The 14,340-nt window shown below is 39.3% G+C and overlaps 1 long non-coding RNA gene across 1 annotated transcript; it reads left to right on the top strand.

Moving 5' to 3' along the window:
• Positions 1–900: 900 nt before the first annotated feature.
• LOC139434401 (uncharacterized) lies at positions 901–4,026 on the top strand. Its single transcript, XR_011643749.1, has 3 exons — positions 901–1,020; positions 1,917–2,061; positions 3,890–4,026. It is a non-coding gene; the product is annotated as an uncharacterized lncRNA (long non-coding RNA).
• Positions 4,027–14,340: the final 10,314 nt, after the last annotated feature.

The raw sequence follows: 14,340 nt of genomic DNA, 5'->3' as shown, positions 1-14,340 counted from the left end.
TTTATAGTAAGTATCATGTTTTTTTAAATAACTTGCAAAATCCTGTAAAATGGCAGATATTAACTATAAATTAACAACCCAAAACATTATTTTCAGTATTTTGACAATAACCACAAATAACGTTTATTTCCTTTTTTTTTACAGTAAATTTACTATATAATATTTACAGTATTTTTGCACTTTCAGAAAATAAATGCAGATGTACGTCAAATAAAAAGTATTATTTGTAATTAAATATGTACCTCGTAATATAAAAGTGTATTACTATTATAAGACTTTAAGATTTTCTTTGTAATTTTAAGGTAATCATAAAACTGTAAAAAAAAGCGTCAACTAAAAAAAACGTAAAATGTAATTAAAACCTTTTTACATACATAATTTTCTCAATATTCGATTGAATCCACCACAAACACAAAATATCCAATGTTGAAACAAAAGTAAATAAATATGTTCTCATTCAATTCCTAACTTACTATATTGTAAACATCTACAGTTGACAATATCATTAAAACAAATTAAAATGATAGAAAGTGGAGACATTTCTGCAGGGAGGATCAAGGTTTAAAACACACACTGTTATTTACTCAACAAGTCACAGTTATCCTTGTTTTATTTATGTTGCTGTTTTTTTTTTTTCTCCCATTGGTCAATACACAGTAATAAGCCTTAGTTTTACAGTATAATGTATGGTTTTCGGATTCTGGCCGACAGCCAGAGCTACGGCAATTGAAATAGAATTCAGCCAAAACACGGCAGACAAGTCAGGCATGTTTGGAATGAGTCCACAACACTCCTGATTGGTTAATATAAACGTCATCGAAGAAACCTGCCAATGAGAACTGTCCGCGCCTGTCGTTCACATTTGAAACATCCACGTCAGTTTGAGTGGGTCTCCTCCTGCAAGCTACAGCTGTCTGTCTGTATGTCTGCTGCAGGATTTTATGGATTTATATCGGGATCGTTTTACACGTTAAATATGAGCATCGGGACGTCAACAAAGAACAGAAGACTTGAGATCTGGTGAGTCCTGTAACTGTAATGGAGTTAAATATGTATTTAGATAATCCTTAGTTTGTGAATGTTTTATTTTTTATTTAAGGTTACATTTCTTCTTCTAGTTAGCTGAGTTTCTTCCCGTTAAGTTGGTATTCATCATTAATAGGTTGTTAAATGTTAAGAAGCCCTGACATGCTGTTTCTTGCAAGATGTTGCGCCCGGAAAACCTGGCTTAACAGGTGGCTGCTAACGTTAGCTTACAGTTTATTGCAGTGCTGCCCCCCCCACCCTCTCATCTCCAACACGGGAGAATTACACATAAACATGCAGCGGGGTGTCACAATGTTGTCGCCAAGTTGAATGTAAAGTTTCACAGCTTTCTTATAGCGGAATCTAGTTTGTTAATGTTCAGTAACAGCTAGCATAGCATAAACAGCTAACCGCTAACGTTTGGCTAACTTGCTAGTTAGCTCTGCTCTATATATTACAAGCTAACATGACTAGCTAATGTCACACTGTGTGAACTAAAATACTTTTTGTATTACTACATCATATATGCTTGGTCCAAATCACTGCTAAAATTAATTATTTTTGAAAATGTATAGTAAAGAAACACTCAGCCATGCATGAAATAACATAGCAAAAATAATACGGGTAATGTTTGACCCATGTTGTGCCTTAGAAGTGTAGTGATACAAACATTATTTTTATTCAAAAAGTAAGAAAGGGAAAAATACAAATTGGTGTTGATCCAAAACAGGTTAATTGAGGAATACCTGGAATCCTGAATGGTTAAAGTAATTTATTGCAAAGATATTTACAATTAAAACTAATTCGGGTCACTTTTGACACATGTTGGTTGTATGTTGTTGTGTAAGAAAGGGTTAACATGACGGCTGTGATGTTCACTCTTTTTACAGAGCACCAGTGGACAGCGAGGACTATGGAAGAGAAGATGTGATGGCTTTGTGTGGAAAGCTGCTGACGCCAGCCTGTGTCCCTCATCAGTCTCTCCAGGCAGCACCCAGCTATTCTTCCATCTTGGAGATGAAAAGACTTTGATATGTGAGTAATAACTAACTTGTGTCTAACATAGTATTGAATGTGGTTTAGTAAAGTATTTAAAAATACCCCACATTGTACATGTATAGGACAATCAGACCTTGTTCAACAAAGATCATAAGACAATTGTTTTGTCTTTGAGGTACAGCCGCAGCAGAGAGTCTGAGTTTGAAGAAAGCACTAACATTTTATTTAGTGTTGTTTAATCAATCAATATTTACTGGTCTTGAATTTCCTCACTGGATTACAAAATGCTTGAATCTTATTGTACAGGGACATTATGCAGATGTAATCACCTGAAGATGAAAATATAGATTCATCGATATGTACCATTTTAAGGAAATAGACTGTTATGCAGCTTTCACACCAGCGCTTTTCAGTTTCTAGCTCCGAGCGGGAGCTTTTCTGGTTCAGCTCCGGTTTCCCTTTTCAGCTCCCGCTCTGTGCACACCGCCCACTGGCGCTCCAGAGCTGCCCCTGCTGCGTCATGACGTCACCGTTTACATCGCTGATTTGCTCCCCAACGGAAGCCATTACAGCGCTCACAACAACAACAACTGCGTCAGGTTGATGATCGTGTTGCTTTTAATCACATGAAGCCAGAATAAATTGAATAACGACTTCTCCAACCTTATACTTTGCTCCAGAGTGCCGTGGTTCATTGTTTATTAATGTGTTTCTGCAGCATTTACCGACCGCTGCAGTATTGGCTGCTCTTCCACTGGAGTTTATTCTCCCGTTAGCTCCCGGTTAGCTCACACTGCAGCGGCCGCTCTAAAGTATTCACTGTCCGACTCACACAAGCAGCTGATGCATATCCCCAGTTCCCCTTAGCGAATGTGTGTGAATGTGTGTCAGTCTGAATTGACGCTGTTTGGTATCACAACACTGTTATGAAAGTTTCTCTGGTATAAAACGGGTGATGTTAGCATAGCAACCGAAGCTAAACTGACTACTTGCATCCGATAGCTGCAATAATACAAAACAACACGTCGGCCTCTCTCCACAATGATCGATAACAGTGAACGGATAGTCAAAGTAAGGTACAAATAAACAGAATCACACGAAGCCTGGTTAGTGTTGCCTGACTTTATAAAGTGTGTTTATAAGCACACTGCTTGTAGGCAGGCATGATAGTCGACCCATGTTCAGGGGAGGTGGGTTTAGTTTCCTGCACGCCTCGACGTAAGAGAGACGTAAGCGACGTCGCCTCTTAGCTCCAAAGCTCTTGCCTCTGGACCGACAATTTTTTGGAGCTGGAAATGAAGCGGATTCCGGAGCTAAGAGCCGGCGCCGCTGCGGTGTGAACAGGAAAACCCGGCGCTTTTCAGGCTCTAGCTCCGAGCCGGAGCTGAATAGGCGCTGGTGTGAAAGGGGCATTAGTGGTATTGACCGAAGCTCCACAGCTGTAGCTAGGCGCTGCTAATGAAAACTCAAGTGCTCAATTTGTTGGTTTTTCTTTATTATTAAGAATTGAGCAAGCATATCTTCCTCTTCGAAATCCCAGTTGTACTTCGCTAACACGTAGTGCCTGGGAGGGTGTGTTTGATTGTTCCCACCCTTACCTCACTTATGGACTCGGTCATGTTAGACAAGCAATCCAGTGGTTAGTTTTAGGGTCACCTCCATTGTTTTATTTTTTATTTATTCACTTTAAGAGAAAGGGATTTCAGAATCAAGTCTCACAAGTTTGTCTCGAGGTAAAATTAACAAAAGCTAACTGTTGTTAGACTATGTTCCCCCCTTCTAAACTTATGAAATAATCAATGCCCTGATAATAACATCCATCATTATGGTTTACTAATAGTTATCACTTCACTTCCTCCTCCAGCACCTGGACACAGCAGGAACCTATGCCAGGATCCTGTTTGTGGACTTCAGCTCTGCCTTCAACACAACCCTCTGGCTGGAGGCTGCGCACCATCAGGACCAGAACCTCTCTCCCTCAGGACCAGAACCTCTCTCCATCAGGACCAACACCTCTCTCCATCAGGACCAGAACCTCTCTCCATAAGGACCAGAACCTCTCTCCATCAGGACCAAAACCTCTCTCCATCAGGACCAGAACCTCTCTCCATCAGGACCAGAACCTCTCTTCATCAGGACCAGAACCTCTCTCCATCAGGACCAACACCTCTCTCCATCAGGACCAGAACCTCTCTCCATCAGGACCAACACCTCTCTCCATCAGGACCAGAACCTCTCTCCAATCAGGACCAGAACCTCTCTCCATCAGGACCAGAACCTCTCTCCATCAGTACCAGAACCTCTCTCCATCAGGACCAAAACCTCTCCATCAGGACCAAAACCTCTCTCCATCAGGACCAGAACCTAATAATAAATAGTAAATAATGCAATGTTTAAATATTGCTTACTGCCAATATTTTATATTCTATAATTTATTGCATTCTATTTCTTAATATAGTTCGCTATCTGTGTAGTTTTTAAATTTTTTTATTTGTATGTACGACACCTCCTCATACGTGTGAACATACCTGGCAATAAACCCGTTTCTAATTCTGATCTTTTTGTCCTCTAGGTTGCACTGCCACGTCTACAGTAGCACAGAATGGACAGAGGAAACATGATTGGGCCTCAAGTTTTTTGCAGCCAATATACATTATCCTACAAACTTGGGATAGGAGGGTGAGTGAACAAGTTATCCATTGGTTGGAACCTACATCCCCATTGTTAGACGTACTAAATCCTGCACACTGCTCCTTCACATTGACAATGTGAACATATGTCGCCATTTTGCCATTTCTGTTATTTTCAGTTGAATGTTTCAAAGTAATCTTAAAAAATTCAACTTACTTTTTGTTTCTACTGTTTATAAGTATGATGTTTAAATATGAAATGCTGTATTCATTAGTTGTACTATAATTCTACAAATATTTTTAAGTTTTCAGAGTAATTGTTTCCTACAGAACATTTTGTGATGTCATTTTGTTGAACCTGTTTGATTGGAATATGTTAGAAAAAAGCTGTAAAATAACAGTATTCTAGCTCTTTAGGTTCTGTATTTATTTTAGTGTTTGATCATACAAATCTAATAAAAGAAAATGTAAAAAACTGTTTTTCTCATCAGAACTTTATTTAAGGTATTTTAATGTAACATTTTAAGACAATGGATTTTGAAAAGAGAGGAAAGTTTCCTCTAAAATATTTAAGGACAATTTCTGTATACTAATTGCTTTTGCACTTTATTTCAGTTAAAGTATTTTTACTTTAATTTTATGGTTTTTGTTTGGCAGCCTGCTGCCAGTCATTTGACCGTTTTTTCCGTTTTTTTTGCCCATAGAAGTTTTAGTGCTGTACTTTTATTAAACGTTATTGACTGTAAAAAGAGCAGATACATCTGTAAAACCTGTAAAATATTTAAGGACAATTCCCGTAAATTAATGTTATAAATTCTGCAGAACCATTTTATAGAAAACAATAGCAATGTTCTATAGATTATTTTGCAGAATCTATAGTAAAATCCATAGGTACATTCTATAGAATATTTGCCAATATTCTGCAGTATATTCTACAGAAATTCTATAGAAACATCAATAGATTCTATGGAATATAGGTCACAAATTCTATGGTATTCTCCAGAACAGTTCTATAGAAAGCATCCATGGGGTTTTCTATAGGATTCTATAGACTATTTTCTACAAAAAAACCATCTACAGTGTATATTTTCTATACTATAGTATTCTATAGATTATTTCCCAGAATCTATAGTAAAACACGTAGGCAATTTCTATAGTATATCCGCAAAAATCCTGTAGTATTCTACAGACATTTTGTATAGAATGTGTCCATAGATTTTTCTATAGATTATTTCCCAGAATCTATAGTAAAACACATAGGCAATTTCTATAGTATATCCGCAAGAATCCTGTAGTATTCTACAGAAATGTTCTATAGAATTTGTCCATAGATTTTTCTATAGATTATTTCCCAGAATCTATAGTAAAACACGTAGGCAATTTCTATAGTATATCCGCAAAAATCCTGTAGTATTCTACAGAAATTTTCTATAGAATTTGTCCATAGATTTTTCTATAGATTATTTCCCAGAATCTATAGTAAAACACGTAGGCAATTTCTATAGTATATCCGCAAAAATCCTGTAGTATTCTACAGAAATGTTCTATAGAATTTGTCCATAGATTTTTCTATAGATTATTTCCCAGAATCTATAGTAAAACACGTAGGCAATTTCTATAGTATATCCGCACAAATCCTGTAGTATTCTACAGAAATGTTCTATAGAATTTGTCCATAGATTTTTCTATAGTATTCTATAGATTTTTTTGCTAAGGGTGTATAGCCTACTTTAAGAATAAGACAACCACACTAAGAGTAATAAAAAAGGTGTCCAATAGAAACATTAAATAATTGTGTAAAGAAATGGTAACAACATATTCTAAAGAGGCTGGGTCAACAACAATCTTGCAATACTATTATCTCACATAGCCCCACTGATCCTGTGTAGCAGGACTTGTAATGTACATACATCCACTAAGTAATTAACGATTATCCTAATTTTAGTCATAATATTGTCATATCTTACACGTGAAAGGTGATCCCACAGGTTCTTGTTTCCAGACTGCGGTGATTAGAGCATCCGTACGCTGCACAAAAGTCCGGCATAGTCAGGTACTTCTGTAAACACAAAGCCAGCAAATTCCTGTATCATAATGCAAGATGTTTTTAACAAGCCAAACCACTTGGAAGAAATCATGTGTAACTTAAGTTGTGTTGAAAAGAAAGAGCAGTTCTGCCTCTCCCACTGGTGTAAAGTTGCTGGGTCAACTTTGTAATACTAGGTCTCACTGACAGCCTCTTGTTATTAGCCAGCTAATAAATACAACCACATACACAAAGAAAAGCTGCAATTTCAACATGTCCAAGCATCCTGTATCATAGCCATGCTAATCATGTTTATAATAAACCAAACCGTTTGTAAATCAGTCAATATTTCAGTGAGTTAAGAGTATTTTTGTGCAGATCACTCACCTTACAACAGCTACCATAACGCGAATCAGAGTAACTGTTAACTGTAGCAAGATGGCGGCCGGTCAGCTACGCTGGAAAATCTCCCATGAGCCATCTAGTGTTTATATATATCTATGGTGACAGTGACAACGATAACCGTTTTTGGACTTCCGTTGTCGTAACTCTTCTATCTATAGACCCTTTTTGTGTTTGTACACAATGATGACGTAGAACGTATGCGCGCGCATAGTGGCAACAGAAGGATGGCAGAGATAAACAGCTTGTCAAGCTACGCAAGGGGATTATCAACTAAAGATCGTGAATGTTACCTTAACAAGTTGACTTTGACAAATGGTGTCCGACTTCCAGATCCGTGTTCTATTGATGAGTGGGTTGAAGACCTTAGCAAGTGGCCGAATATACAGTGGCCAGATATATATACCTATTTAATTGAGAAACCGAGCGTGTACACCAGAGAGAAATTACGAGCCTATAAATCACTGGATGCTTATGAATACGTTGTCTGTGGTCATGTACAGAACGTCAAATACCATGACATAGACTCAGAGTTTTGAATTTTGAGATCAGAAATTCTCCCTAGTCAAAGACAAGGACACAAGACAACGATGTATGAGGCTTGGGTTATAATCAACCAACGAGAAAACTACGTCCTCACAGCGAATTGCACCTGTATGGCGGGGTAAGTAGCCTATTATTTGGTGTTGTGGGCTTGTAGGTAACAGTTCAGGGGTGTGTTACTGTCCTTTCAGCTGGCTATTACTCTCCTTTCCATATCAAAAATCGTATGCTTTGCCCTGTAACTTTCTCATCATAACCAGGGTTCGAAACTAACATTTTCATGAACAACAACACAGTGACAACAGGGTTCAAAATGTCAGCAGCCAATATCATTCAGTTACATTCAAAACCTGATTAAGCTTAGGATACTTACTCACATGTCTAGTAAGTTAGATGTTTAACTACTACATAGCCAGAGCCGAGATTTGTCTGAGAGCAAATGTTACTTTCAAGCCCAGTATGTTTATTATGTTTTTGTGAAATGTCAGGCTTGGATCATGCTGCAGCCATGTAGCTGCAATATTATTCAAAGTTGAGCTCTATGTTAGGATGGGAAGGACAGAGAAAGCAGCGGTTACTTCTGGAGTGTGCATGTGGAAAGACATCAGCAGGAAAGAAGTCAGACCAGCTCCATTGAGGGAAATCAGCTTCCACAAACCAAAGAGGCTTGGCAGGCAACTTCCAGCAGCTTCAACATCTGCTAGGAAGAATAGTATCACACCCAGAGGCATGTAATAGTTGACAGAGCCTAGATAAGTTTCCTTTTGCCATAGTGCATTTAATTAATTCTCAGGATTTCACCTGTGTTTTGACACCATAATGTAGCCTGATAAAGGTGTTACTTGGTGATGCAGAGATGAAAAGGCCTACAGACCAACGTGGCATCATGACTTGTTGTAAACATACACGCTCAGTTTGAATAGTTTCAGTCTCATTTGTTATGTTACTGTAGTTTGAATATGTCTGTCCTTTTGTCTTCAGATTACTGATTCTAGAAATTCGATTGTTTGTTATCTACAGCTTAACTGGTCTGGTTTTAGAATAATTCAGTCATTATTCTTAAAATGTGAACATTATGCAGCACACAAATGGTGTCTTTTTGTTGCTCTATTATCAGTGTTGACAGATGATGAGATCCGGGAACTGCGGGATGTGGACCCAGGTGCTGCAGTGCTGACGAGCCTGGAAAACAGTGACACAGACACTGCATCGTCTGACACTGATTCAGAGGAGCATCCAGACTTACCTGAACCCTTGACTGCTTTATTTGATGCAACACTCCGGGAACTCTCACCACAGGAAATGAATATGAAATGTGAGGATACATTTCACAAACTAAAAACTACACTACAACCTCAACAATGTTAGAAACTGGAATTTGTGACACGGAAACAGTCAAGGTCAAATGAGTGGCACACCTATAGGGCTGGTCGGATCACAAGCACCAAATTTCACCATGCAGCCACAACTGACAAGATCAGCAAAACATACCTAAATGACATAATGCAGTACAACAAAACACAGTTAAATGTCCCATCTGTGCTCTGGGGTCAAAACATGGAGGAAACGGCAAGACAAGCCTACACTGCATTTATGTCCCAAAGCCATACAGATTTCAGCATCAGCTCATGTGGCTTAGTAGTGCAACCTTCTGAGCCACACCTTGGATCATCGCCAGATGGGATAGCAAGATGTACCTGCTGTGGCAAAGGGGTGGTAGAGATAACATGTCCCTACAAATACAGGAATAGCCTTCAAGGATGTACAGAAGACAAGCAGTTTTGTCTGGACAAGTCATTCTCGTTGAAACATTCACACACATACTACTACCAAACTCAACTTCACATGTTTGTGTGTGGTGTTAGCTACTGTGACTTTGTGTTGTGGACTAAGGAGAAGTTCATTGTAAATGAATGAAGAGTTTCTGCAGGAGGCTTTGCCAAAAGCACATGACTTCTTTAGCTCGAGTGTGTTACCTGAATTACTGACAAGAAGACATGATCCTGTCTTGGTGTCACAGAGAGCCTGCGAATACTGTGAAAGACCAGATTTTGGTAAAATGATAATCTGTGTCAAATGCAACAACCACATTCACTACAGTTGTGCACACATAAAAAGGAAGCCAGCAACATGGTTATGTAGGAAATGTGTGAGAGTTGAGGCTTGAATGCCTTCATGTAGGAGTGGACAATATAATGTATTGTATTGTGATAGGAGACCAGATATGGTGTTAGATGTCGCTTATGGATTGTGTTTCCCTGGTTGTTAAAGTTGCATTACAGTTGAAACAATTAATTCATCATCAGCCTTTTCTTTACATTTGATGTTGTTATTGACAGCTGTGTCTAGATGCACTTCAGTGCAACAAGATATTTTAAGTTTTATTCTGTAATGCTATATATGTATCCATAGAGATAATTTGCGACCTAAAATTATTATTTACTGTTTACAACATACAGAACCAGTTTGATTCTAATATATTGTACATACTCCTACTTTCCATGTTGTTAATGTTTAGTGGCACTTTAAAGGAATGAAACTCTGTTAGTAACAACATTACAAATAAATGTGATACTGCACTCTGAATTGTTGAGATAATCTGGGGGGGAAAGGACCATTAGACACACCAGTGGCAGCCAATGTGGGGAGGTTTATTAAAATGTTTTAAGTACAGTAGGCCTATATACATGTTTTACAAATGTAAAATCACTTTATAAGTCATACATGGTTATGTGTAACTCATTTGGGAACAACACTCTTACAGAGGTTTGTGAGGGCACCACATACAATAACAACATCATCTAGTATGTCAACCTGCGACAAAGGAATAACTGTTTGTAAAATCTTAAAGTTTTTCCACCGACCAATAACTCGCTCTACATGGATCCTCACACGAGAAAGTTGTCTAGATGTGTCCACTTCCTGTGCAGAAAGCTGCTTCTTTCCTTTTGTGAAATGAGGGATACGAAGAGTTGCACCATAGGCCGCAAGCTCGTCTCTGATGAGAAATCCTCTGTCTGCTAAAACCTCATCCCTAGGCTCCTAGAGTTTGAGGAAACCTGACTCCTTAGTGATCTGCTTGTCTGAAACCCGTCCACCCCACCCAGGAGACAGAAATGAAATTGCACCAGCTGGAGTGATGCCGATCAAATATTTAATGGTGTTGTTGTGTTTATAGTTTGACCATGTCTGGGCCCTGGAAGTCAGATTACTGGGTCTAGCTATGAACATGTCTGTGCAATCTATTATGCACCGGCATCTTCTAAAGTTGCGCTTGAATATTTTTGGCATATGTTTAAGTACTGCACCCTTACTTGGCCATTTAATGAGTGGCTTGAGGACCAAGGCCATAGCAGGGACCCAGCTCCGCAAAATATTTGATAAGGTGGTTTTTGATACCTGAAATCTATAAGCCAAGTCAGTATTACATAGGCCTAACCTTAATTTCATCAACACAATCAATAGGTGGTCCTCTACTTTAAGTTTGTTGTGAATTATTTCTACGCTGCCCATCATCTTTGTAATCAGCCACTCAAAAACCACAGAGGTCAGTCCTGTGAGAAAAATCAATTGTCCAATGTTGCACTTAACAGTGGTGTAGGAGAATGTAGATTTTTGCAGCTCCTCTTTCAGCTTTACATTTTCTGCTCGTAGTGTGTCAAACTCCTGTCGCAGGTTGACATATTCCTCCTGAAGTTGACTGTATCTCATGTTCAGATCATCGTACTCTCTCTTTGGAACTGGGATATCCTCTTCAGCTTTAATATAGAAAAGTGAAAAATTAGCATGTGCTGCAACCAATGCAAACAAGTTCACAATTCAGGGGTTCTCACACATTTTTACCAATGCATTTTCAAAACTTTTCCATGACAGAAGAGAAGATACATTATTGATCCCAGGGGGAGATTATTCCTCTGCATTTGGCCCCTCCAGGGGCCAGTGTACACGTCACACACAGACATACATAGCCATTGGAGCAGTGGGCCTTGCAGGAGCACACACACACTCTAGGAGCAACTCTTTCAGTGAGGGTGGGAACCCTGACAATCAATCAGTTAATTGTAAGATGAAATATTCATAAATATATTCATACCAGGACAATGATCCATGCTGCATTCTTGTTCTGGAGTTTCAGAATTAACACGTTGATTTGCTGCAGTGTCAGCTCTCCTCCTTTTCCTATGGTACCTACAGTAACAGCGGAAATGTATAGTTAGACTAATCCATATCTCAAAACAGCAGCTGTAGGCACCAAAGCGTATGCAAGAGAGGAAAACAAAACATAAAACGACTGAGAGGAGGGCAACTCTAATCTTACCTGTCCATCTTTGCATTTGGGTTCTGGCTTTGTGTTGTGTACATGAACACAGATGGCACAAAATCAGGACTACTAGAGTCCAATGATGCCTCGCCTGCAAAAATAAAACACAAACACGTTTGTTTAGCCTAGCAAGCTACTAGGCAAATCTAACGCCAGCTTATCAAACTTTAGCTGCATTTGATTATTATTCTACATCATACAGACAATCACTAATGTAAACAAGGCTTTCTCGTAAAATGAAAGAGTAGGCTAGATAACCTCATTACCTGATATAAAGTGGGCGCTGCAGACGCGAGCATTTTTGATTATGTCCTCATTCAAGTCCACACGTTTAATCGCCTGCAGCCACAGACGCCGCCGGTTGCTCTGGAATGGTCGTGGTCCTCTCGGAATCCTATAAAACTTTAGTCCGCCGGTGGAATAGCGATTCGTACAACCGTATACGCAACAACCAGACATGTTGATGCTGGGTACAGTTTGTAAATGCTTGCTAACCAGTTGCTACCTCGTCTTTGTCGTTTAGAACTGCTGGAAAACAACACCACTTCCGTTGCCCAAATGCGCGCGCAACTTTTTGATGACGTCGGCTGTAAAAGGGTCTATATGGCGCTGAGTACGAGTAAGTAACGCCAAGGTGGAACCTTTGGCAGGTGAGCGGTGACATCTGGGTTATCTTAGGGGGGACACTTCCGCCCCCTCCTCAGAAGCAATCCAGACGATCAACCGGATCCTGTGTATAATTATTGCTGCTCCACTTTTCTGTTTTCTACAGGTCAGTACATAATGAAAATGATCGATGTTAACTTGTGTGAATTAGATATGATGTTGGAGATGTTTAGGAGAGTGTGTCAGAAGGTTTTGAGCATGTTTGACATAGTAACGGTATTTTAAAAATACTAAACTGTCGGCAACAATAGATGCCATTTTCGCGGGCTTCAGCCGCCCCTGGGTAAATGTGATAGCAATAGAACTATTAACAAAGCACTTATGGACTGGCTTACCTAAAGCCAGTTGAGTAGCACTTGAAATGTTTTTGCTCTATGAAACCTGATGTACTTATATGATTCTGTTTTCTTCAAGTTTGTATTTTGTTGGTCGAACACACTTATTGTAAGTCGCTTTGGATAAAAGCGTCAGTTAAATGCAATGTAATGCAATCATTTATATTGACTATGTTGAATTTCTCCTTGAGATACAGTAATTGACTGTGACAGACAGATAACTTAAATGGAGAAATGTGATGTTTGTAAAGTTCAGCTATTTTAATGTAACTGTGTACTTTGCATTTTGAATAAGAAGCATTCCAGACAATCAACCGGATCCTGTGTATAATTATTGCTGCTGCACTTTTCTGTTTTCTACAGAAATCATTTATTGTTGCTGTGGTACCCAAGCTTTTGGGACCCGTAACAACATTTGTTGTGCAGCTGAGTGTCAAGAACTGCTTCAAATAGTGATAGGATTAATTGTAGTGCTCCACCTGTATACATGTATGTTTGTTTGTTAATTTGAGTAAAGTTCCATTGTGATTGACATAATTGTTGTTTTCTATGGTTGCCAATTGACCCACAGTCAATGGTTCATGAACAGTTCATGTACATGAACAGTTCATGAACAGTTCATAGCCAGCCATTGAATTATATTCAGTGACTGGGTATGAACTGTTCATGAATGGTTCATGAAGTTGTTATGAACAGTTCTTGATATGTTCATGAACAATTCTTGAAATGTTCTTGGTTGAAAATTGAATATCCCTACACACTCACTGAAAACTCCATTTCATGAATTGTTCATGAACCTGCCTAAAACCATATTCCATGAATTGTTCATGAACCATTCCAGCACAGGAGTTTCATGAGTAGTTCATGAACTGCGCTAGTGCCATTTAATGTTCATGACACTTTCATGAACAGTTCATCAACTTTGTTATGAGCTGTTTATGAGCTGTTCATGAATATGGTTCACTGATATTCCATGAACTTTTCATGACAAGTTCATGAACAGTTCACTATCATCTCACTGGGGTTTAAGGCTCCCCAGAAATATGAGAATCCATCCCACTTTCCATGTCTCTCAGATCAAGCCAGCTCTCACCAGCGACCTGTGCCCTCCGGCCGTTCCCCCTCCTCCCCCCGTGTCATCGATAACCATCCAGCCTACTCCGTGCGGCGTCTCCTGGATGTTAGACGCCGGGGTAGGGGTCTACAATACTTGGTGGACTGGGAGGGCTACAACTTGGAGGAACGTTGTTGGGTTCCTCGTTCTCGAATCATGGACCCAGTCATGGTCAGGGAATTCCACAGGGCCCATCCTGACAGGCCTGGTGGTCACCAGGAGGCTCCCGTTGAGGGGGGGGTACTGTAAGGATTTGCAGTACTCCCTCCTTCTGCTTC

The sequence above is a fragment of the Pseudochaenichthys georgianus genome, chromosome 9 (genome assembly GCF_902827115.2).
Source record: "Pseudochaenichthys georgianus chromosome 9, fPseGeo1.2, whole genome shotgun sequence".
In the NCBI taxonomy this organism is placed as follows: Eukaryota; Metazoa; Chordata; class Actinopteri; order Perciformes; family Channichthyidae; genus Pseudochaenichthys; species Pseudochaenichthys georgianus.
Note: the sequence above shows the minus strand (reverse complement) of the source record. Positions and strands in the feature narration are given on the sequence as shown.